At 41.6% G+C, this 23,737-nt stretch overlaps 1 protein-coding gene and 1 pseudogene across 2 annotated transcripts in view; one reads left to right on the top strand and one right to left on the bottom strand.

Moving 5' to 3' along the window:
- Positions 1-23,737, top strand: part of MAP3K7CL (MAP3K7 C-terminal like) — a 91,335-nt gene that overhangs the window by 4,292 nt on the left and 63,306 nt on the right. Inside the window, exons 2-3 of one of the 2 annotated variants that reach the window (XM_035017566.1) lie at positions 3,819-3,896; positions 21,132-21,373. The gene's annotated coding sequence lies outside the window, so the exon portion shown is untranslated. Of the gene's footprint in view, positions 1-3,818; positions 3,897-20,996; positions 21,374-23,737 lie in introns of those variants that run through there. The other variant, XM_035017567.1, reaches the window with a different exon arrangement.
- Positions 9,258-10,229, bottom strand: LOC118018750 (annotated as a pseudogene).

The raw sequence follows: 23,737 nt of genomic DNA on the forward strand, positions 1-23,737 counted from the left end.
ATAGAAGCAACAGGCTTTTGGCAAGGCTCTTCCATGGTAAATTATTTTTCCTTTCTGTATATTTTATGCAGAAATCTTTCAAGAACAAGATAAGATCGTTCACATCTTTTTTTTTTTTTTTGATCTTTACTTAGTATTTGGTTCTGTGGATAGGAACCAGTCGTAGGCTAACCTATACAACATTGAACCCAATCCAGAATCTTCTATAGAATTTGCATCCTAACACCAGTGTAAAGATCTGGGTTTGGAAGAACAGTTTCCTGATCAATTGAACAATTATCTCAAGATGAGTAAAACAGAAATGTTTGAAGACCTCCTTTCTTTTTACTCATTTTTTAATATTCAATATTACTTTTGGATGAGCTAATTGAATCCCTCCCTACTCCCATTCAGAGTGGAAGTAGTAAATATTATCTACTAATATTACCAAGCTCTAGAAATGACTTTACCAACTCTTGGTACTATTTTCGAGCTAATTGAATCCCTCCCTACTCCCATTCAGAGTGGAAGTAGTAAATATTATCTACTAATATTACCAAGCTCTAGAAATGACTTTACCAACTCTTGGTACTTTTTTTTTTTTTTTTAAGATTTTATTTATTTATTTGCGAGAGAGAGAATGAGAGACAGAGAGCATGAGAGGGAGGAGGGTCAGAGGGAGAAGCAGACTCCCCGCCGAGCAGGGAGCCCGATGCGGGACTCGATCCAGGGACTCCAGGATCATGACCTGAGCCGAAGGCAGTCGCTTAACCAACTGAGCCACCCAGGCGCCCTCTTGGTACTATTTTCTAATACTACGTAAAAGTATAGCTCAAATTCCGGTACTGTAGCAGTTAGTGATTGCTGTATCAGCTATCATTAGCAAACCACTCCAAAGCTTAGCGGCTTAAAACAACAACCACTTATCATTTCTCACACGTAGAGGACTGGTTGGGCGCTTTGGTTGATCTGGACCAGGCTTTGTTGTATTAGGGCAAGGACAGTCAGCTGGTGGGTAGGCTGGGAACTGGCAGGGTAGGAGGCCTCAAATGGAACAATTTAGCTGTGTCTCACACGACTTCATCCTCCAGCAGGCTACCTGGGCTGGTGCTCGCTGAAATGGAGAGTTCCAAGAGCGCAAGCTGAAATGAGCAAGCCTTTTGTCAAATTTGCTACTATCATATTGGCTGGAGTAGGACACATGGCCCAGCCCAGAATCAATGTGGGAGGGCAGTACTGGAGAGTGTAGATGCAAGGAAGTATGACAATTGAGCACAATAGTGCATGCAGTCTACCATAGCCACTCAAACACCAATCACCCTTTTTTGCTAAGAGTTTTCCAACATTCACTGGCTTTTTATTCAACAATTCCACTCAGCAGGTTATCTTAGGAAAATATCAGAATGAATGTGTCTTGTAGGATTCACTAGAAAGCAATATTATTTGAATTAAGGTTTCCTCCAGTGTTTTTTTTTTTTTTTTAAATATTTGGCCAACAACTGTTCTCTCATTTATTTATTTTTTTAAAGGATTTATTTATTTAAGACAGAGAGAGAGAGAAGCACAAGCGGGGGTGGGCAGAGGGAGAGGGAGAAGCAGACTCCCCACTGAGCAGGGAGCCTGATGCGGGACTCGATCCCAGGACCCTGGGATCATGACCTGAGCTGAAGGCAGACAATTAGCCGACTGAGCCACCCAGGCGCCCTCCTCCAGTGTTTTACTGAGTTTTGTTTTTCTTTTTCTTTTTCTTGAGCCACAGTGAATGATTGGTAATATCTGTGTTATAAAGATTCAAGCTAAAAATTAGTGTAGTCATTCTGTGTGTTGTCGAGCATTGGTATCTTTTCCATTTATTTATATATATATATATATATATTTTTAAAGATTTTATTTATTTATGTTGACAGAGAGAGAGACAGCGAGAACAGGAACACAAGCAGGGGGAGTGGGAGAGGGAGAAGCAGGCTTCCTGCCGAGCAGGGAGCCCGATGTGGGACTCGATCCCAGGACCCTGGGATCATGACCTGAGCCGAAGGCAGACGCCCAACGACTGAGCCACCCAGGCGCCCTCCATTTATTTATATTTTGAAGTGAATTCAGAAATATTTGCAGGGCATGATATCAGTCCACTCCCAAGGTACCTGGGTGTTTATCTTGGTCAGTTCTTCAGTTTTCCCTGCTTTATTTTGCTACACAGAATATCTGTACCCTGGAATTCTAGTTTAAGAATATAACTTTTAATCATCCTTTATCCTTACCAGAAACCTAATTGCAAAAATTTATGTTTGTGAGAAATCCCCTGAATGCCATGCAGTTCATTCTCCTTTAGATAACAAATTTGCTGTTGGATCAAGCCAGACCATCAAAATTCTAGTTATTTGGAGAATTGAGTTTGACAAATTGCATTTTGGTATCATGTCATTGTCTTATAATAAGGAACAGCCAAATGTAATGGACTATTGTCTCTACTCTCGGCCTGTTTTCCTGGATGTCAAACATTTCATTACATTTCCTTTTTATGTGACTTGTCGGGAAAACTTATCTCATTATTCCACCATTGTTTTTATTTTATGGCCTCTATGAATCTTACAACTTCTGTGTTTCTCTCGTAAACTGCTGGAATTTTTGAGCCAAATGTGTAGCCCAGCTCTGCCAACCATAGAGGCTAATGGTGCACCATTTCTGTATACTACTTTTACTACTTGGTTTTATTATTTTCTTGCTTGTTCTTTCTTTCTTTCTTTTTTTTTCTTTTGACTATCTCAGCTTAAAAAAATATATTTACTGATTTTATTTGTTTTTTATAAACCTCATCAAATCCTTTATGGAATGAGGTGGGATAAAATATATATATATTTGGGGCGCCTGGGTGGCTCAGATGGTTAAGCGACTGCCTTCGGCTCAGGTTATGATCCCAGAGTCCTGGGATGTAGTCCCACATCAGGCTCCCGGCTCAGCGGGGAGCCTGCTTCTCCCTCTGACCCTCTCCCCTCTCACGCTGTTTCTCTCTTGCTCGCTCTCTAATAAATAAATAGAATCCTAAAAAAAAAATATATATATATATATTTAAAGTGCTAGTTTATGGACTTACAGATGGTTTGAGGATGATTCAAGGGCTTAGAAGCCTCACTTCAGAATGATTTTTTTTTTTTACTAATTTAGGGAGAGGAATTTACAGTTTTTGCTAGAAACACAACCAACTATAAGTACAACAACACCAAAGTTTAAAACTTACATTACTAAACGTAGATTCTATTAAAAATAATAAGGGGAAAGGCTCCGTCAGTTAAGCGTCTGATCTTGATTTAGGCTTGGGTCATGATCTCAGGGTCGTGAGATTGAGCCCTAGGTCGGGCTTCATGCTGGGTGTGGAGCCTGCTTAGGATTCTCTCTCTCCCTCTCCATCTGTCTGCACCGACCCCCCACAACCATGTGCTCTTGTGTGCTCTCTCTCTCAAAAAAAAAAAATAATAATAAGGGGAACTAAAGGATCATTGTAGAATTCTTTTCCTTAAGGTACACACACTAACTGATTCATGTAAGATGGTCCCTGATTTCTTTTGGGTACTTAGCCCATGAGCCAGTACTTATTTTTGTGGTTGGATTAGTAAGGATGCTTGATGGTTCAAATGCTTATCAGCCATCGTCATGCTTGCTTGTCCTATTCTTAATGTTTTGGCTATTTTTATTACAATGATTTCCACTAGGATTTTCATTAGGGTCAGTCTCAGGGAGATAAAAGTTAGAACGGATCCATGTGTCTATTTATGTAGTGGATGGCTAGAGAAATTACATTTTCTCATTGTTATTTGATTTAACTATTTTCTGTTTCTTCACAGATATTCACTCTTCTGACTGTGCCAAATCACACTACTGAGGTGAAAGTTAAATCACAGCAGGAATCCTGATCAAGAAGGGTAATGGCTACCAAAAATCTCCTTCCAAAAGATCTTTTTGTTCCCTTACATCATCATACAGGGATTTTTGACAACTTAGGCAAATACAGGCTAACAACACTTAGAAATTAACTTTCTGAGATGAATAAGATAATTTATGCATAAATGAGAGATACAGGGAAGGAACATGTTTAGAAAATGCAATACTATACAGTCACTTATCTCAAGATGACTCTCAAGCTTTGCCCAAAAATTACAAAGGAAAAAGGAAAACGTGTTAGCCAGGAAACTGCATCCTCCAGCCCACCACTTTCTTCTCATTTGAGGTACAGAATGACTCTTAGGCCCCTACCTGGGGCCTTTGGGACTGAGAATTATTGTCAAAAAATGCCACTCATTCCCATAAACTCTATACTGCGGTCTAGTTTCTCACACAGGGCAAATGAGAACAGGTGTGAGAATGCATAAGCTAACAGTCCGACCTACTGATAGTTGTGAAGAGTGACAGAGAATAGCCAGACAGACGAGGGCCTGACATTCCTAAAGGAGACGTGAAGGACTAGAGGAGCCAAAGTGGGGCTATTTGGTGAAGTGATTGTGTGCAGCAGTGAGTTACACTTCAAGTGATCATTGGCTGTGAAAAGACAAAACAAATAATGATTCTTGCATCTTATTTAAGTGGTTGCTGAATATGTAAAATACATTTAAATTCTATCAAAAATGATGAAAAAACATCTTTTGATCCTTGATGGGCGAAGCATCACTTTTCTGGAAAATTCATTTATGGAGAAAACCTCATTCCCCCAAAATTATGTATGAGTGAAATGTGACTATATTTAACAGTATTGAGTGCTAATGACATAGTGTGTTGTTTGAAGCAATGTTGTGATGGCTTTGATGTAGAAACATAATTCTTTACCACTCCTGTGAAGGACAACTTGGGTAGTTCAATTATTTCCATGCAAAGAGGGGCGCCTGGGTGGCTCAGTCAGTTAAGCGTCTGCCTTCGGCTCAGGTCATGATCTCGGGGTCCTGGGACTGAGCCCTGCATCAGGCTCCCATCTTGGTGGGGAATCTCCTTCTTCTTCTCCCTCCCTTCTCTCCACTTGTGCTCTCTCTCTCTGTCTCTCTCAAATAAATAAATAAAATATTTAAAAACAATTATTTCCATGCAGAAACCAAGCAGTTCACATCATTGAACCTTCTGCAGTTAGATGGGAGGTGGCAACAGATCTTATTGTATGCCAACTCCCTCCCAACCCCTTCCTGTAAGACCCTCAACCATAGTCCTGTTTTCACTAAAAAATAGGGTAGGAAAAATGTAGAAAAGCAGCAGAAAGAAATGAACCCTGGAAGTCTTATAGCCCACTATTACTGTTGGCAACCTCTGGGCAATCTGCGGGAGGTCAGTCGCCTGTTTGTTGAAGTGCTGATTGAAACTCTGGGACACCGGTTCTTTCCCTTAATACAAAACCAATTTCAAGCCAAGTCACTTAAGACCTTTTGAAAACCTTCTCCAAAATAGCATGTGATATCCTGAGGAAAAAATAAACCATGATTTAGTAAATGAAATGATCCACGTAGTAAGGATGGCTTTATATAGTGTTCTCACAGAAAGAGAAAGCACAGATGGTCAAGTGTGGCCAGGAAAAAAAAAAATCTTTGGCCCACCCACGTGAGTTCCAACTTGAAATGGACTTCTCCATATTCCCAGCCCAGTAAGTATTTGCTCCCTACCAGCTCTGGGAAATGGGTGGAAGGATTCTCACCAAGCCCGGAAAGTAGAAAGTCCACTTACCTGACGATGCTCTGGAAGAAATTAAGGAATGTTGATGACATTTTATAGTGACCATGGCATTAAATCTTGCTCCTTCAGATTGATTTTGCCATAGGCACATTGTCATTGCATTCCAGATGGCGAAAGTCAAGGCTGGGGAACAGTGCTGGCCTAAGATTTGACTTCAGTTTAATTGCTGATAATCATGATGAGAAAGACCACAGAGTAAAAGAGGGCCCACAATAATGAGAATTTGGCTTTATGCTGCTTGGCAATTGACTCCTATCCTCTGTTCAGGCCCTGTTCTCAAGTAATCTTACACTAGCTTGACCCTGACTTTTTATTTTATTTTTTTAAGATTTTATTTGTTTATTTATTTGAGAGAGAGAGAGAGCAAGCAGGGGTGGAGCAGAGGGAGAGGGACAAGCAGACACTGTGCCAAGCACGGAGCCTGATGAGAGGCTCGATCCTGTGACTCTGAGATCACGACCCCAGCCGAAATCAAGAGTTGGACACCCAGCTGACTGAGCCACCCAGGTACTCCGACCCTGACTTTTACATGAATGAAGATTTTGGGCCTCACTTACAGTATTGTATGTCAGAGTTGTCCACGTAGCCATGGTGATGATGACACATCTTGTTGCGTATGCACTATGCACCATGCATTTGCTGTGTGGAGCCCTTCACAGAGGTTATCTCATTTAATCTTTACAACCACTGGGATGAAAATCCTCTAATGACTTTCCCAGTGGACTTATAATAAAAACCAGACCCTCTACCAGGACCTCTAAGGCTCAGCGTGATGCAGTCTCTTCACGCCCTGCTTCTTTCCCACTTGCTCTGCCTCGTTTTGTTCTTAAACACCCCAAGTTCGTTCCCTCCTTGGAGCTTTTCCACCAGCGGTTCCCTCTATCTGGACAGCTGTTCTCCTAGACCTCGGCACGGATGGCTCCTCCTTGTCATTCAGGTCCCGGATGAGGTCTCACCTCCCAGAGAGGGTTAGCTTGACAACTCTGTCCAGAATACCTCCTGATACCCCTTTCACATCACTCTGCTTTATTTTCATCTAACACCTAATTTTCCCTGAAAATGTTCTTGTCGAGTGATTTTAAAAACTCTCCATCTCCACCCATTTGAATGTCAACTTGCTGAACATTTGGACCATACATATTCTTTATTATTATGTTCCCAGCTCTCAGAACAGTGCTTGGCACATGGTAGGTATTCAATAAATGAAGAACTCCAGTTTCCAGAGCAGGAAGCTGAAGCACCGAGAGGTTAAGATACCTGTCTTAGGCCACACGACTCCTAAGGCGCATGAAGGATTTATCCAGGCTTAATTCCAAAGCCCATTTTCTTTTTTTTATTTTTTTTTAAAGATTTTATTTATTTATTTGAGAGAGAGAGTGAGAGAGAGAAAGAGCACAAGAGGGGGGAGCGGGAGAGGGAGAAGCAGACTCCCTGCTGAGCAGGGAGCCCGATGCGGGACTCGATCCAGGGACTCCAGGATCATGACCTGAGCCGAAGGCAGTCGCTTAACCAACTGAGCCACCCAGGCGCCCCCAAAGCCCATTTTCTTAACCACCACGCTATGACGTGGATTAATAGATTTCTTTCCATCAAACCTGGACTCATGTAAGGGTTATAGTGAAAACAAAACTTAGATTCCCAAGAGGGGAATTCTGGTTGTGTTTTAATCTACTAAGTTAATTGAGTGGGTTAAGAGCTTCTGTATTGAACCTATACACTTTTTTATGAGCCACTATTAAATAATGCCTGTATTTCTCCAAAGTGCTGAATTTCAAGACTGTGCCCTCAGGAGAGAGTAGAGCTGTGAAAATATTTCACTTATGTCCTAATAGCTCTGATCAAGATACATGCTTTTATTTTTTTCAGGAGTTTATGTGAAGTGAAGCTTAAATAGACATATAATGTGGGCTGTTCTAAATATTCTTGATTAAGAAGCTTAAATATAAGCATAAGAAACAGCAAGTAATAAATGCTATCACCTTTGTTGCACTTTCCTGCATTTACTTATTTTAAGATATGTGATCTATATTTGACAAAGTACACAAGTTTGCAGCCTTGCACTACATTTTCATTGTGTTTTGAAATATGTGTAAGGAATAAATATAATTTCTGGGTTCTTCCAATCTCCTTCTCTAAAGCTCTCCTTAAGTTATTTCACACCCTGCAAAGTTTAATTTAACCATGCTTGTTTTATTTGATAGGTTAAATGGAATTAAATTGGTTTTAAAATAAATTACGCTGCAAATAATAAAAATGCTAATGGGAAATATATTCCTTAATACTAATGCTATATTTCTTGAGGCTTCTGAAGCCCAGTTATTATTATCATTACAGACAGTCTTAGCCTACAATTGACCAATTTATGGGTGAATTTTGGTAACACAAGGAAAAGTATGTGTGTGTGTGTGTGTGTGTGTGTGTTGAAGAAGGCAAGACAGTTCACCTTTTGTGGTTCTGCTTTCTCTGATCTCACAGTCAGAAATTTCTTTCCTTTCTTTTGTTCTCTAGTTTGGAAATCTTGAGTATGATTGTCCCAGTGAGTTAGCTTCCTTTTACTTACAAGCTACTGGTGCTGGGCTCTCTGCTATGGGTGTCCCAGAAGTACCTTTCATCTCCAATTCCAGAAGCTGAGAAGCCTGCTCATACTGCTCAAAGAAAAGGAGGATGGGCTCCTGAGATACTGAGTTGAGCCTTATATTTGTCTTTTCCCATAAAAATACTGCTATATTACTGCTTGATGAGGTAGAAATCATGGTGTTATTAGTGTAATGTGTATTTGTATTTTTGCAAACTTGCCCTGGAACAAATGAGAAAAAGATTTCCAATTCTAAATGACCAGTGAACAAGCTGCCTTTGGGAAGATAACCCCTTCCTAAGTTGAGGGCTGCTTACCATTATGCACTTGACTCTATTTAAAGTTTGTAGCTGGTGAATGTTTATGGTCTTACTGTGTCTTGATCCTGTCTGTGAAGTTGGGCTTTGAAACATGAATCACATATTAACCTCATGAAGACATCGTATAGAAATAAGCAGCATGTATCTCTAAGTTGAATTCGACCTTATGGCTCTGTCTTTACATAGGATTTATATAAAAGGTGTGTCTGAGAGGTTCAAAGAGTGAAAGAAAGAAAAAATGAAAGGGAAGAAGGAAGGAGGGAAAGAGGGTAGGACTGAAGAAAAGAAGAAAGGGTTGGCATGCTCTAATACTAGTTTCTCATTATCAAAACTGTTTTCTTGCCTTTATTTTCATCATTATTGAATCCATGGTAAAAAAATGTAAAAATAGTAATGTGAAATGTAATTCATTCGTTCCTTTATTCATTCTTCATTCTTTTTATAGACTCCTTCACTGTGCCAATTTTTTTTTTTGGCGGGGACAGGGTACAGTATACTTTCTTGATCATACTTGACAAGGTAGGGCTCCCCAAGCCCCTCTCCTTCTTCAGGGGATCTGGGATGGAAACTGTGGAGGTTGGGAGATTCTCAGTGTGTTGGGAGATGAGTTTGGGCTAGGACTCCCCAGCAGCTGAGGGCCTCTCTCTTCCTCTTGCTGGGACTGGTGGTCCAGGGAACTCTTACATTTTGGAGGCCATGCGGACCATAAGGTCCACCACCCAGTTACTGTAGCCAAATTCATTGTCATACCAGGAAATGAGCTTGACAAAGTGGTCATTGAGAGCGACGGCAGCCCCAGCATTGACGGTGCAAGAGTGACTGTCACTGTTAAAGTCACAGGAGAAAACCTGGTCCTCAGTGTGGCCTAGCCGGCCCTTGAAGGGGCCCTCTGATGCCTGCTTCACCAGCTTCTTGATGTCATCGTATTTGGCAGCTTTCTCTAGGAGGCAGGTCAGATCCACAAATGATGTGTTGGGACCCGGAAGGCCATGCCAGTGATCTTTCCATTCAGCTCAGGGATGACCTTGCCTACAGCCAGTAGAAGAAGAGATGATGTTCTGGACAGCCCCTTGGCCATCATGCCACAGCTTCCCAGAGGGGAAGCTTCTGGGTGGCAGTGATGGCATGGACTGTGGTCATAAGTCCCTCCATGATGCTGAAGTTGTCATAAATGACCTGGGCCAAAGGGGCCAAGAAGTTGGTGGTGCAGGAGGCATTGCTGGCAATCGTGAGGGACTTGTACTTCTCATGGTTCATGCTCAACACAAACATGGGGGCATCAGCAGAAGGAGCAGAGATGATGACCCTTTTGGCCCTACCCTTCAAGTGAGCCCCAGCTTTCTCCGTGGTGGTGAAGACCCCAGTGGACTCCACAACATACTCAGAACAGGCATTGCCCCATTTGATGTTGGCTGGGTCTCACTCCTGGAAGATGGAGATGGGCTTTCCATTGATGACAAGTTTCCTGTTCTCAGCCTTGACTGTGTGGGGAATTTGCTGTGGGTGGAATCATACTGGAACATGTAGACCGTGTAGTTGAGGTCAATGAAGGGGTCATTGATGGTGACAGTATCCACTTTGCCAGAGTTAAAAGCAGCCCTGGTGACCAGGCGCCCAGTGTGGCCAAATCCGTTTACTCCCACCTTCACCATCGTGTCTCGGGGTCAAGGCTGGCTCTGCACCAGAAGATGCGTCTGTCTGTCCAACGGGGAGGAGCAGAGAGCCACTGTGCTGAGTTTTCTTTTAAAATTCTACTAAATAGCCTGCAGAGGGTGCACTTTCCTTAATTTAGGTCTTTCTAACTGCTTACTGACCAAAAAGGGACAAATTGTTTTATAAGATTAAAAACTGTTATCTTGTCATTCACAACAACATGGATGGAGCTAGAGGGTATTATGCTAAGTGGAACAAGTCAGACAGAGAAGAACAAATACCATATGACTTCACTTACATGTGGAATCGAAAAACAAGACAAATGATTGAACAAAACCCAGAAACAGACTCATAAATACAGAGAACAAACTGGTAGTTGCCAGAGGGGAGGGGTACGGGAAGCTGGGTGAAATAGGTGAAGGGGATTAAGAGGTACAAATTTCCAGTTATAAAGTGAATGAGACAGGGGCGCCTGGGTGGCTCAGTTGGTTAAGCGACTGCCTTCAGCTCAGGTCATGATCCCAGGGTCCTGGAATCGAGCCCCACATTGGGCTCCCGGCTCCGCGGGAAGCCTGCTTCTCCCTCTCCCTCTCCCCCTGCTTGTGTTCCTGCTCTCACTGTATTTGTCTCTGTCAAATAAATAAATTAAAATCTTTAAAAAAAAAATAAAGTGAATGAGTCATAGAGATGTAAAGCACCGCATAGGGAATATAGTCAATAACATTATAATAATGTATGGTGACAGATGGCCACTACACTTACCCTGCTGAGCATTATATAATGTATAGAATTTTCAAATCCCCATGCTGTACACCTGAAACTTATATAATACTGTATGTCAACTAGCCTTCAATAATAGAAATTTTAAAAACTATATAATAAAAAGGAGTCCAAGTTCTCTTTTCTTTCCTCTACCAAATATTATGGAATGGAATATGTAAAAGGCATAGGAAATATAGTCTCTTTTACCTTTTTGCTAATACAAAAATCAGTCCTGATGTCTTCCTTGCTTTACATGGAGCTAGGCTCATCAAGCCTTACGAACTGAGGCTTTTTTTTTTTTTTTTAATTTGTTACATCCTTGTGGCTTCCTTTTCTCCTCACTCTTTTGTGTATGTGTGTGTATGTATCCCTAACTAAAAATTAGCAGAACAGGGTGTACTACAAAATGGTGCTAAGTATGCAGGGACCCTTTATGTTTAATTACCTACTGATTTGGAAGCAGGAAACATGAGAAACGGTCTATGTCCTTTTGAGAGACTTTTATCTACCAATTCTGAGAGCTTTTTAATAGAATGTAAATAATATTTCTTAGCCAATTTTTAAGTGGCTCTCATTCCTTCTGTCACAATATGAGGTACAGACTTTAATCAAAACCTTCAATTTTGGGGGTGTCTGGGTGGCTCAGTTGATTAAGCAGCTACCTTCAGCTCAGGTCATGATCCCGGGGTCCCGGGATGAAGCCCCGCATCAGGCTCCCTGCTCAGTGGGATGTCTGCTTCTCCTTCTGCCCTTCCCTCTGTGCTCTCTCTCTCTCTCTCACATGCTCTCTGTCGCTCAAATAAATAAAATCTTTTTAAAAAAACCTTCAATTTTATTTTTCCGAGTGTCCATTTTCAAATGTATAATAACAACGACCATTTATTTCATACTTCTTATGGGCCAAGGACTGTGTGCTAATTGTTTATCCAGATGATTCCATTTAATAGTTACAATAGCCTTTTGGGTTGGGTACTATTACCATCACCTCTATTTTAAAGATGAGGTCACTGAGGATAGGAAGGGTTAGGCCCAACTAACACAGCAGAGCTGGGATTTCATGCTCGGTCTGAATGAATCTAAAATTCTGGCTTTTTAAACTTTATGCATGATGTTTCCCAAGTTGTGGGTATATTAACTGCAAGTTTCAGATGTTGGTGAAGAGTATTATACTCACTGAAGGAATCCTAGACTTTCTGTAGTCACATCTCTCTGCTTTATGGAAAAAAAATAAAACCCAAACCTGATGCCAGGGCAGGCTCAGTGGTTTCTCCATTGAACATCCAGGACCAGAACCCAGGCCTTCTGACTCCAGGCGCAATGCTCTTTCCTCTGATTAGAAATGTTTCCAGATTTAAGCTCCAGTTTATAGACCTTTAATAATCCTCTCTAAAGAAGAGGCAAGAGGTTTCAAATTCTTCTCAGAGCAAAAAAGAACTGACATCAAAAAGTTTCTTTGGGGTCATTTGTCTCATGGTGACTTTGAGTTGGCCTTGATCTTTATTTAGAATTTCAGTTTTATGCTCTGCAACAAGTTTGGCCTTGTTGGAGGACTGTCCAAAGGTCAGCGAGTTGGCTGCTGGTGATTGGATGCGCACCCAGAAGCCAAAGTCTATTACTGTGCCCGTGGAAATCCCCAGCTCGCCTCTGGATGAGTATCACATCCACTCCCTGGAAGCTGTGGGCCTTGTGGGCTTTTTGCACACTGCTCCCTAGGAGCCTAATGCTGGTTGAACAGCACTTCATTCTGCAAGGATCTGGGTCACAGCGGGACAATGGCTCTCTGGTGTTCTGGGTTTTTCTCTTTCTTTCTCTCGTTCAGCCAATGATTCTGATTCTGTTTTACTTTCCCCAAAAAGGTATGGTTTAGAGGACAAAGAGTCTTCCTGGCTTTGTTTAGCTGTGCTATTTTGTACTACTTTGATTTGAGTACAGATCTCCCCAGTATCTCTAAGGCTCACAGAAACTGTCACAAAAATTTTCTTTCTAAGTAACAGCCCATGCTATCTATGGATAGGCTTACCCTACTCTTGCATACGCAACACATTTCATATTGAACATTCTATTTAAGTATTCCTACAACTACTATTTCTCAGCTAATATTGGATTTGTTCCAAAAGCAATATATATATATATATATATATTTAGGATTTTATTTATTTATTTGACAGAGAGAGCACAAGCAGAGGGAGTGGCAGGGAGAGGGAGAAGCAGGCTCTCAGCTGAGCAGGGAGCCCAATGCAGGGCTGGATCCCAGGAGCCTGGGATCATGACCTGAGCTGAAGGCAGACTCTTAACCGACTGAGCCACCCAGACGCCCCAGCAATGATATTTTTCAAGGATAGAAATACCCCCTTTATAGCCCATCTATTAAGATATTGCTGTTTATCTATGAAAAGGAAACATCTGGGTTTGAGTTCCAGCCCAGTTACTTAGCAGGCAGTGATCTTGGGCACATCAAGTAACCTATTTGAATCTCAGTTTCCTTACCAGTAATACGAGAATGATGATAATTACCTTCTGCATAGGATCAATGTGAGAACAAGTGACATATATATCAAAGTGCTTTGTAAACCATAAATGATTCAAACCTTAGTTTATGTCACATTGTCACATACCTGTGAACACTTGAATGCATATATGTTATTGACATGATTGTTTATATGTCACGATTTAGGCTTGGACCAGTCCGGGCCATAGTTGTGACTCTAGGGCAATGGTTCTCAACTGGGGACAATTGTGTCCCCCCAGGGGATATTTAGCTTTGGAGATTTAGTCTGGAGATATTTTGGGGTGTCACATTAGCAGGATGGTGCTGGAATCTAGCAGGTCGATTCCAGAGACTCATTTAAATATCCTACGATGCCAGGATACCTCCCTACAACAAAGATTGATCAGTCCTAAAATGCCAATAGTGCTGAATTTGAGAAACTCTCCTCTAGAGCAGTGCCTCTCAAACTTCAGCATGCATCAGAATCACCTGGGACTTGTTAAAACACAAATTGCTGGCTCCTATCCCTGCATTTTCTGATTCAGAAAGTCCAGGCTGGGGTCCGAGAATTTGAATTTCTAAGAAGTTTCCAGATGATGCTGATGTTGCTGGTCCAGGGACCACACTTTAAGAACCATTGCTGGAAACATTTCTATCAATAAGCATTGGTTGATTTGATAGGCTTCTTTGCTTAGTCAATGCAGCAAAATAGTGTCTTTACTTGGTAAATGGTACAAAATTTGTATTAGCTAGTATGGCTCCAGGTCTAAATTCTTTGTGTGATCTATGTGTGATTATAGGCAATGACAAGGCTTTGCCTCATGGAGGGAAGCTGCCCTCCTCACATCAGAGATGGTACACAGCTAGTGCATTATAGTTTTCTGGGGGAAGTTGCATTTGAGGACTCAGGTCCCCCCATTCCACCATGCTCATATACATAGCCACCTTCCTAACTCAGATGTCTCTATTTATTGCCTTGACTGTTAAGATATTGCTGTTTATCTATGAAAAGGAAACATCTGGGTTTGAGTTCCAGCCCAGTTATTTAGTTATTTCAGTTACTCAGTTATTTCCTTCTCTTGACTTGCCTTTCCATTTCTAGCCCTTCCTATCTTCCTCTCCCCTGCTTATGGGGCTGGGAAGTTCATGAGTGGATCTGTCCTCAAGGGGAATGAAAGGAAACCATCAGGCCTGCCCCTCTGCTCTCTTCCTGTCCTCTACATGCTGGTCTTACTCTCTTCCATTTCAGAGGAGCTTCCTCCATATGGTTGGGAAATGACAACTAATGATTAGAGGCATGATTAGTACAAGGTTTATAACATCTCATTTTAGCAACTACAAAGAAAAGTGAGGTTTCCTCTCTTTCATGATGCATATAAAATCTCAGATAAGAACTCTGATCACATCATATATAGGCCACTGATTATAGCTGGGGAATGGGAGGAATACCATGATTGGCTGTCTTGCTAAAATCACAAGTGGGGGAAAGAAGAAGAAGAAGATAGCAGGAGGGGAAGAATGAAGTGGGGGAAATCGGAGGGGTAGACGAACCATGAGAGATGATGGACTCTGAAAAACAAACTGAGAGTTCTAGGGGGGAGGGGGGGTGGGAGGATGGGTTAGCCTGGTGATGGGTATTGAGGAGGGCACATTCTGCATGGAGCACTGGGTGTTATGCACAAACAATGAATCATGGAACACATCTAAAACTAATGAGGTAATGTATGGGGATTAACATAACAATAAAAAAATAATAAAAACAAATCACAAGTGGGGGACAGGAATATCATCTTAGGGAGAAAGCAGTTGCAATTATCAGAAAAAAAGTGATCCTGGGCAGACAGAACCAAAAAAATCTTCATAAGCATCTAATAAGAATATGGAGGGGGTATGCATGCCATGGTGAGACCTTGGATTTTTAATGTAGCTTAGATGATAAGTTTGTTTTTGAACACATTGTTTAGGTGTATATGGACTAAATGGTAGCCAACAGATATTTGGAACTTGCCTAAGGAAAATGAGAAAAGAAAAGAAAAGAAAGGAAGAAAAGAGAAAGGGAAATTGGAAATTTTACTATTAAGCATTAAATATGAGATAAAACAAAATTAAAATTTATTTTCAATTTTAACAATCACCACTACAATTCCCCATAAGTCAACCTTGAGATGCCTGCTAAGTATCCTGTGGTGTGATGAACATTTCAGTTTTTAGGCTACAAGACAGTGGGTTTACTACCAGTTCATTCTGAATCCTCTTGAAATTAATAGTTTTTCCTATAGGCACCATGGTCAAGCAACATGATATATAGTTTCTTAGCAATTGACTTCCCATACTTTAGGCAGAAGACCAATATTCCAGTTAGTTAAAACATGTAAAGATATAATTTTTATAATGATGTTTACAGTTGGTCAAAATGGGTTATCCCTTACTGTCATAATATTGGGATGAACAGAAGTAGAGGAGTCTTTTTTTTTTTTATTTATTTGAGACAGAGAGAATGAGAGAGAGAGAGCACATGAGAGGGGGGAGGGTCAGAGGCAGAAGCAGGCTCCCTGCCGAGCAGGGAGCCTGATGCGGGACCCGATCCAGGGCCTCCAGGATCATGACCTGAGCTGAAGGCAGTTGCTTAACCAACTGAGCCACCCAGGCGCCCCAGAAGTAGAGGAGTCTTGATAATTTTTTCCCCAGGTTTTAGCTCAGTCAATAGAAACCGGTCAAGTAGTTAAGACTGGACAAGATCATAAGAGTGTATGTGAGAGCAGATCATAGGTTCTGTAAATTGTGTCTGTATAAGTGGAAGAAATTATAGTGGGAAACATCTAGGGGGCATATTACCCAGACTTGCACTGTCCAATATGGTACATATATAAACTTGGCCATAGTGCCTATGGGAAAAATGTTTAATTTCAAGGGGATTCAGAAGTGGGTGGGGGGGGAGTAGATGAAATAGATAAAGGGCACTAAGAGTACACTTATCATTATGAGCACTGAGTAACATATGAATTGTTGAATCATTATACCTGAAATTAATACAACACAGTATGTTAACTACACTGGAATTAAAATAAAAACATTAAATAAAATTAAAAAATCAATTCCTTAGTCATACTAGCCACACTGCAAGAGCTCAAAAGGCTTATGTGGCTAATGTCTACTATATTGGACAGCACCTATGTAGAACATTTCCAGCGTCACTGAAAGTTCTTTGGACAATGCTAATCTGGATAGGATTGGGTCAAGTTCCCTTTCTTTGGGATGAAATAAGCTAAATATAAATTTTAACAGGGATTTTTTTTCTCTTTCCTTGTGCCTTATAGTAAATCCTGTCAACTCTACCCTTAAAACCTCACGGTATGTGGGTAAGGCAGGTCAGCGAGGAGTGGAAAACAGCAAAGCTCGCCTCCAAGTGGAGGAGGTGCTTGTTGTTCAGACACTGTGCGGTTGTAAATGAAATGACCTCTGTGGGCAGTCTATACATGGGAACCTCAAGGGAAAGGAATGTGTTGTTTTTAAAGCATTATCTGGGGTGATGCTGATGCTGCTGGTCCAAGGACTACCCTTTGAGGAGCAGGGCCTTGGGGGACACAAGCCCTGAGGCTGAGTGACAGGAAAATATGCATCAAAAAGAAAAAATGGGGCGCCTGGGTGGCTCAGTCGTTAAGCGTCTGCCTTCGGCTCAGGTCATGATCCCAGGGTCCTGGGATCGAGTCCCACATCGGGCTCCCTGCTCGGCAGGAAGCCTGCTTCTCGCTCTCCCACTCCCCCTGCTTGTGTTCCTGCTCTCACTATCTCTCTCTCTGTCAAATAAATAAAATCTTTATAAAAAATAAAATAAAATAAAATGGTTTAAAAAAAAAAAAAAGAAAAAATGCAAACAACATCATGGCTGGAGTTTGTGTTGATGGGAACTCAACACCGTGGGCCAGTGGGTTGGAAAACCAGGAAGGATGAGACTAGGATGGCCCTTTTGAAGTAACTTGCTGCATAGGAATAAGTACCTAGTACAAAGGAATTTGGCAAAAGTTCTTAAGAGAGACATACACAAATATCCTCTTAAGGTTGATTTTGTCATCTGACCCACAGAACTCAGTCAGTTACCAACAAGGCAGGCAAGAGATGCCCTATGCAAGAGAAAGCATCATGGAGCTGCTTTGTGTCAAAAACCAAACCAAGAGATGAAAAGAGGAAGTACAAAATACAAAGCCTTAAAACACATCCCAGACCTAACCACTTCTCTCTTTTTCCACTCAAACCCCCTGAGTTCAAGCCACTAGTATCTCACTTTTGTAACTGCAATAGCCTCTGGATTCATCTCCTTGTTTCCATTCTTCCCATTTATATACGGTCTCCCTAGAGCAGCCAGGGTGATTTTTAAAAATGGAAATTTCTTAAGAGAAAAAAAAGCATGCAAAAGAGGAAAATCCAGCATTTATTGAATCCCCACTATTTGCACCACTGTGCCCTGTTCTATCTTCTTTAACCTTCACAATAATACATGAGGGAGGTTTCATAATTCCCTCCTTTTTGCAAAGATGGAAATTAAGGCTTAGAGAAGGCAAATAACTTGTCTGTGTTCGCCCACCTAGTAAATGGTAGAACCATCGAAGAAACAAATGGATGATCAGACAGCAAAGGCCTTAAGCTTCCAACTAGTCTGCCTTGCTAAATACTATTAAACCCCAAGAGATTTGTTACTGGGCCTCTTTCCATTGAGGAAGAGAGGAACTTGTTGTACCTTTATCTACCTTTATCTACCTGTTTGTTTATCCGGACTTCGTGTCTTCAGTTATGAGGACAATAGCCTCTTCATCAGGTTAAAGTGGAAACTCTCTATTCCTTTTACTTCCAAAGATGCCAAAGTGGCAGGGGGAGTTTTGAAGGGGCTTCTGCCGAAAGGTCCCCTCCCTGATCAAGGTGGGCCATTGTCCTAGGGTTTAGGGCAGTAGCTCCCACGTTTTTGGGTTTGAGGCTTAGCTGGAAACACTGGTTTTTGAAGGCACCACCGGTACAGATCGAAAGAGTCAAAACAGAACACATACAAAAAAGCCAGTGAAAATGATAGGAAAGCATGATAAAGTGAAACAGAATCTCAGAATGTGTAAGTTGGGGTGCCTGGGTGGTTCAGTCAGGTAAGTGTCTGACTCTTGGTTTCTGCTCATGTCATGATCGCAGGGTCCTGAGATCGAGTCCTGCATTGGGCTCCATGCTGAGCGTGGAGCCTAGTTAAGATTCTCTATCCCTGGGGCGTCTGGGTGGCTCAGTTGGTTAAGCGACTGCCTTCGGCTGCAGGTCATGATCCTGGAGTCCCGGGATCGAGTCCCGCATCGGGCTCCCTGCTCGGCGGGGAGTCTGCTTCTCCCTCTGACCCTCCTCCCTCTCATGCTCTCTGTCTCTCATTCTCTCTCTCTCAAATAAATAAAATCTAAAAAAAAAAAGGGGGTCCCTGGGTGGCTCAGTCCTTAAGCATCTGTCTTCGGCTCAGGTCATGATCTCAGGGTCCTGGGATTGAGCCCCGCATCGGGCTCTCTGCTTGGCGGGAAGCCTGCTTCTCCCTCTCCCATTCCCCCTGCTTGTGTTCCCTCTCTCTCTGTCTCTCTCTGTCAAATAAATAAAATTAAAAAAAAAAAAAAAAGAAAAAAAGAAATAGACCGCATCCCCCTTTTATCCTCTGAGTGGCAGCACTGGGACATATGGGAAGCGGTTGGCATCAGCTACAGAAATAATGGAGATTCCTAAGCCTCAGTGGTTTCTGACTTCAATGTATTTCTTTAGCTAAATCAAGTGATCTTCAAATCCTCACCCCTCACCCCCAACATTCTCTAGCATAAAAGTCATTTAAACTTGCTTCTCGGGCTGTGGCTAAAGCAGAGGAGGGGGATGGAATTTTATAATATTAGAGATGAATAATTCGTTTCAGTCCCCAATTTTACCAATGAGGAAACTAAGAGTTTGATGTTACTTGCTCAAGGTCATAGAGCTAGATATGGGAATAATTATTGTAAGTGGAAAAGAGTGTGGATTTTAGAGTGAATCCTGTCATTTACTAGCTGTTTTAAACCGGAAAAGCCATTTAAATACTCTGAGCCTTTCTTTACTCATTTGTAAAACTAGGATGATAATATTTAGGTTGCAGGGTTGTTTGTTGTTGCAAGTTTAGAGATATCTATTACAAATCACTTAGAAGAGTCTATTAGTTATCTACTGTTGTGTTACAAAATTTCTTGGACTTAGCAACTTATGACAGCAAACATTTTTGGTCTCACAGTTTCTATGGGTCAGGAATCTGGGGGTGGCTTAGTCGGACACCTCTGGCTCAGGATTTTTACAAAGCTGCATGATCTGTCATGCAAAATATCGTTTACGTGGGTGTGAAAAGCAGGAGTTGGGATCACTGGGGACCATCTTAGAGGCTGCTGAGCATGGAGTATCTGTTAGGTAACAGTTGATTTGGCTTAGATGCGGGATCAAATTGTATTGGTACCCAGATAGCCTATTGGATCAGTCTTCATTTCTAGGTTCTATTTTCAGCCTGGCCTCATTTAAAATTTTTATCAGTGACTTAGATGATGATATTAAACAATAGTCTTTAATATTTCCTGATCATGCATCTATAAAAACTTCTGAGCGTCTACCTCAATATACATATATTTATTTATAAATTATGAACATCTGCTGACATTAATTTATAAACATCAACTAACATTAACTAATTTATAGTAAGGCTTAATTTCTTTCTTTCTCTAGATGAATAAAACCCCTTAGAAACAGAAGTTTTTTTTTTTTAAACCTGAACCCAAATGGATTGTCTCATGTATTCTCTGGGTATGTGTAACCTCCTGACATATAAAGTTATGGAGACATAGGGAATGTGGTGAATACCAGAGTCAGGACCCAAATAAATCTCAACAGGCTGGAGTTACAGACAAATATACCAAGGTTGGGGACAAATCATGCAAAAAATCAACATCCCAGGTACATAAGTCACCTTTTATGTAGATCCTTGTAGAGGTGGCTCCTTCAGGCAAAAGAATGACAAAAATTGTTTCCTTCTTCAGGGGACAAGGCTTGATGAACTGAGTGCAGGCTAGATTTCAGCCCCAATTTTTCATCTCATCCGGGCCCCTTACACAGTGTACACACTGTACAACCATACATGGCAGACCTGTGGCTTCCCAGTAGCACATGGGATAAAGAGTCTTGGGGACGCCTGGGTGGCTCAGTTGGTTGAGCGTCCAACTCTAGGTTTTGGCTCAGGTCATGAATTCATGGGTCGTGGGAGTGAGCCCTGCGTTGGGCTTCACACTCAGCGGGGAGTCTGCTTGAAGAGTCTCTCCAACTTGGGTGAGTTTTAGGTCAATGAGCTGAGGCCCAGGGAACAGAGAAATCAAGTACATGGTAAAAATAGGCTTCAGGAATAAGGCTAAATCTCAATTATTAGAAATGGAGCACACATTTGGCCCAAGACATCAAGACTGATTTGATGCCATCATCTTGTTTTTATGTTTTGACCCCTCACAAGAGAGACACTAATTCTTTACCTTTTGAGTGTGAGCTGGACAAATGACTCAATTCCAAAGACTAGGATATGGCAAAATATGTATGACCAGGTCATAAAAAGATGTCATGGCTTTTTTCTTACTCTCTCTCTCAGATCTCACGTTCTGGAGGAAGCCAGCTGCCGAGGACACTTAAGCAGCCCTATGGAGAGGTACATGTAATGAGGCCTCTTGCTAACAGCCATTTGGAGGAGCCATCATGGAAGCAGATCCTTTAGCTTTCGTCAAGACTTCAGATGACACTGCCCCAGGTTGACTGCAACCTCATGAGAGACTCTGAGCCAAGACCACCTAGCTGAGCTGTGCCCAGATTCCTGACCTAAAGAAACAGTGTGAGGTAAAAGATGTTTGTTGTTTTAAGCCAGGAGTTGGCAAACTATAAATGGAAGACCAAATCCAGCCTGCTGCCTGTTTTTTTTTTTTGTTGTTGTTGTTTGTTTGTTTGTTTTTTAATTTTTATTTATTTTTATTTATTTTTAATTTTTTTAAATTTATTTCTTATTTTTTTTTTAAAGATTTTATTTATTTATTTGAGAGAGAGAATGAGATAGAGAGAGAGAGCATGAGACGGGGGAGGGTCAGAGGGAGAAGCAGACTCCTTGCCGAGCAGGGAGCCCGATGCGGGACTCGATCCTGGGACTCCAGGATCATGACCTGAGCCAAAGGCAGTCGCTTAACTAACTGAGCCACCCAGGCACCCCTGTTTGTTTGTTTTTTAAAAGATTTTATTTATTTGACAGAGAGAGACAAGCGAGAGAGGGAACAAAAGCAGGGGGAGTGGGAGAGGGAGAAGCAGGCTTCCCGCGGAGCAGGGAGCCCGATGTGGGGCTCGATCCCAGGACCCTGGGATCATGACCTGAGCCGAAGGCAGACGCTTAACGACTGAGCCACCCAGGCACCCCTGCTGCCTGTTTTTGTAAATAAAGTTTTATTGGAACACAGTCATGTCCATTGATTTACATATTGTCTATTGCTGCTTTCCCATTACAATGGCAGGGTTGAGTAATTGTGATAGAGATTATGTGAACCACAAAGCCAAAGATAGTTATCATTTCATTCTTTATGGAAAGAAAATTTGCCAATCCCTGCCTCAACTGTTAATTTTTGTAGTAATTTTTTTTTAATACAAGAATAGATATGTAACACAGAGGAATATGGCAAATATTCCTAAGAGAGATATACAAGAATAGACATTTTCTTCTTTTAAAGATTTATTTATTTATTTGAGAGAGAGAGTGAGCGAGTGCATGAGAGGGGCAGAGGGAGAGGGAGAGAGAGAGAGAGAAACTTCAAGTAGACTCTGCACTGATCACGGAGCCTGATGCAGGGCTTAATTGCAGGACCCTGAGATCATGACCTGATCTGAAATCAAGATTCTAACACTTAACTGACTGAGCCACCCAGGTGCCCCAACATTTTCTTCTTTATATTGATTTTGTCATATCTAGCTATGACCTTTGGAAGTGCTACTGCCATCTTGTGACCATGGTAAGAGTCAGTTGAAGGATAAAGCCAACACAGAATAGCAGAGCTTAAAGAAGCAAAAACCATTAGAGACCCTATAGTTAATAGAGAACAAACTGAGGGTTGCTGGAGGCAGGTGGGTGGGGGATGGTCTAAATGGGTGATGGGCATTAAGGAGGGCACTTGTGATGAGCACTGGGTGTTGTATATAAGTGATGAATCACTAAATTCTATAGCTGAAACCAATTTTACCATATATGTTAACTAACAGGAATTTAAATAAAAACTTGAAAAAAAAAGAAGCAAAAAGCTGGGTGTGATGCTAATTTTATGTGTCAACTTGGCTGGGCTCAGGGATGGCTAGATGGCTGGTATAACATTATTTCTGAGTGAGTCTGTGAAAGTGTTTCCAGGAGAGATTAGCACTTGAATCTGTAGACTAAGTAAAGAAGATGGCCCTCACTAAGGAAGGGGAGCATAATCCAATGTTCTGAGAGCCTTAATAGAACAAAAAAGATAGAGGAAGGGCAAATTTTCTCTCTTGCTTGAGCTGGGATATGCATCTTCTCCTGCCCTTGGCTGTTGGTGCTTGGGTCTCAGTCTCAGTTTGGTACTTACATCATTGGCCATCCTGGTTCCCAGGCCTTTGGGTTTGGAGTGGAACTACACCACCAGCTTCCCTGGGCCTCCTGCTTGTAGATGGCAGATCGTGGGACTTCTTAGCCTCCATAACTGCATAAGCCAATCTCTTATAATAAATCCTTTCTATATATCTATATGAATCTTAGCGGTTCTTTTCCTCTGGAGAATCCTGACTAATACATTGGGTCTGCGATAAAGTCATCAAACCACTGAATTAATCAACACCGGAACTAGTCTACCTCAACTCTGTCTTGTACCCTACAGATTTTCTTATTGTTTCAGTTCTTTGAGTTGGAATTTTGGTTAGTTGCAGCTAAAATCATCTTAATTATATGACTATATATTTGAACAAAGTGGCTCTGCAAGCAAACAGAGCCTAACTCCACTCAAAAGCCTATTAATTTGTCTAGGCAACTGGGGAATGTGTCAGTGGTATATTGGAGGATCTTTGTAGCAAAACTCAAATTGCCTCCACCTCCCACTTTTCCACTGTTTCCTCCTCCCCTCCAAATCTGCACTGGTTTCCATGGGAAGGGAGCCAGAACACATTAGGCTGCCCTGGATTCCTGGTGCCTTGAAGGGCATGCACAGTAAA

The sequence above is a fragment of the Mirounga leonina genome, unplaced genomic scaffold (genome assembly GCF_011800145.1).
Source record: "Mirounga leonina isolate KUSES-001 unplaced genomic scaffold, KU_Mleo_1.0 Mir_172, whole genome shotgun sequence".
Classification (NCBI taxonomy): domain Eukaryota; kingdom Metazoa; phylum Chordata; class Mammalia; order Carnivora; family Phocidae; genus Mirounga; species Mirounga leonina.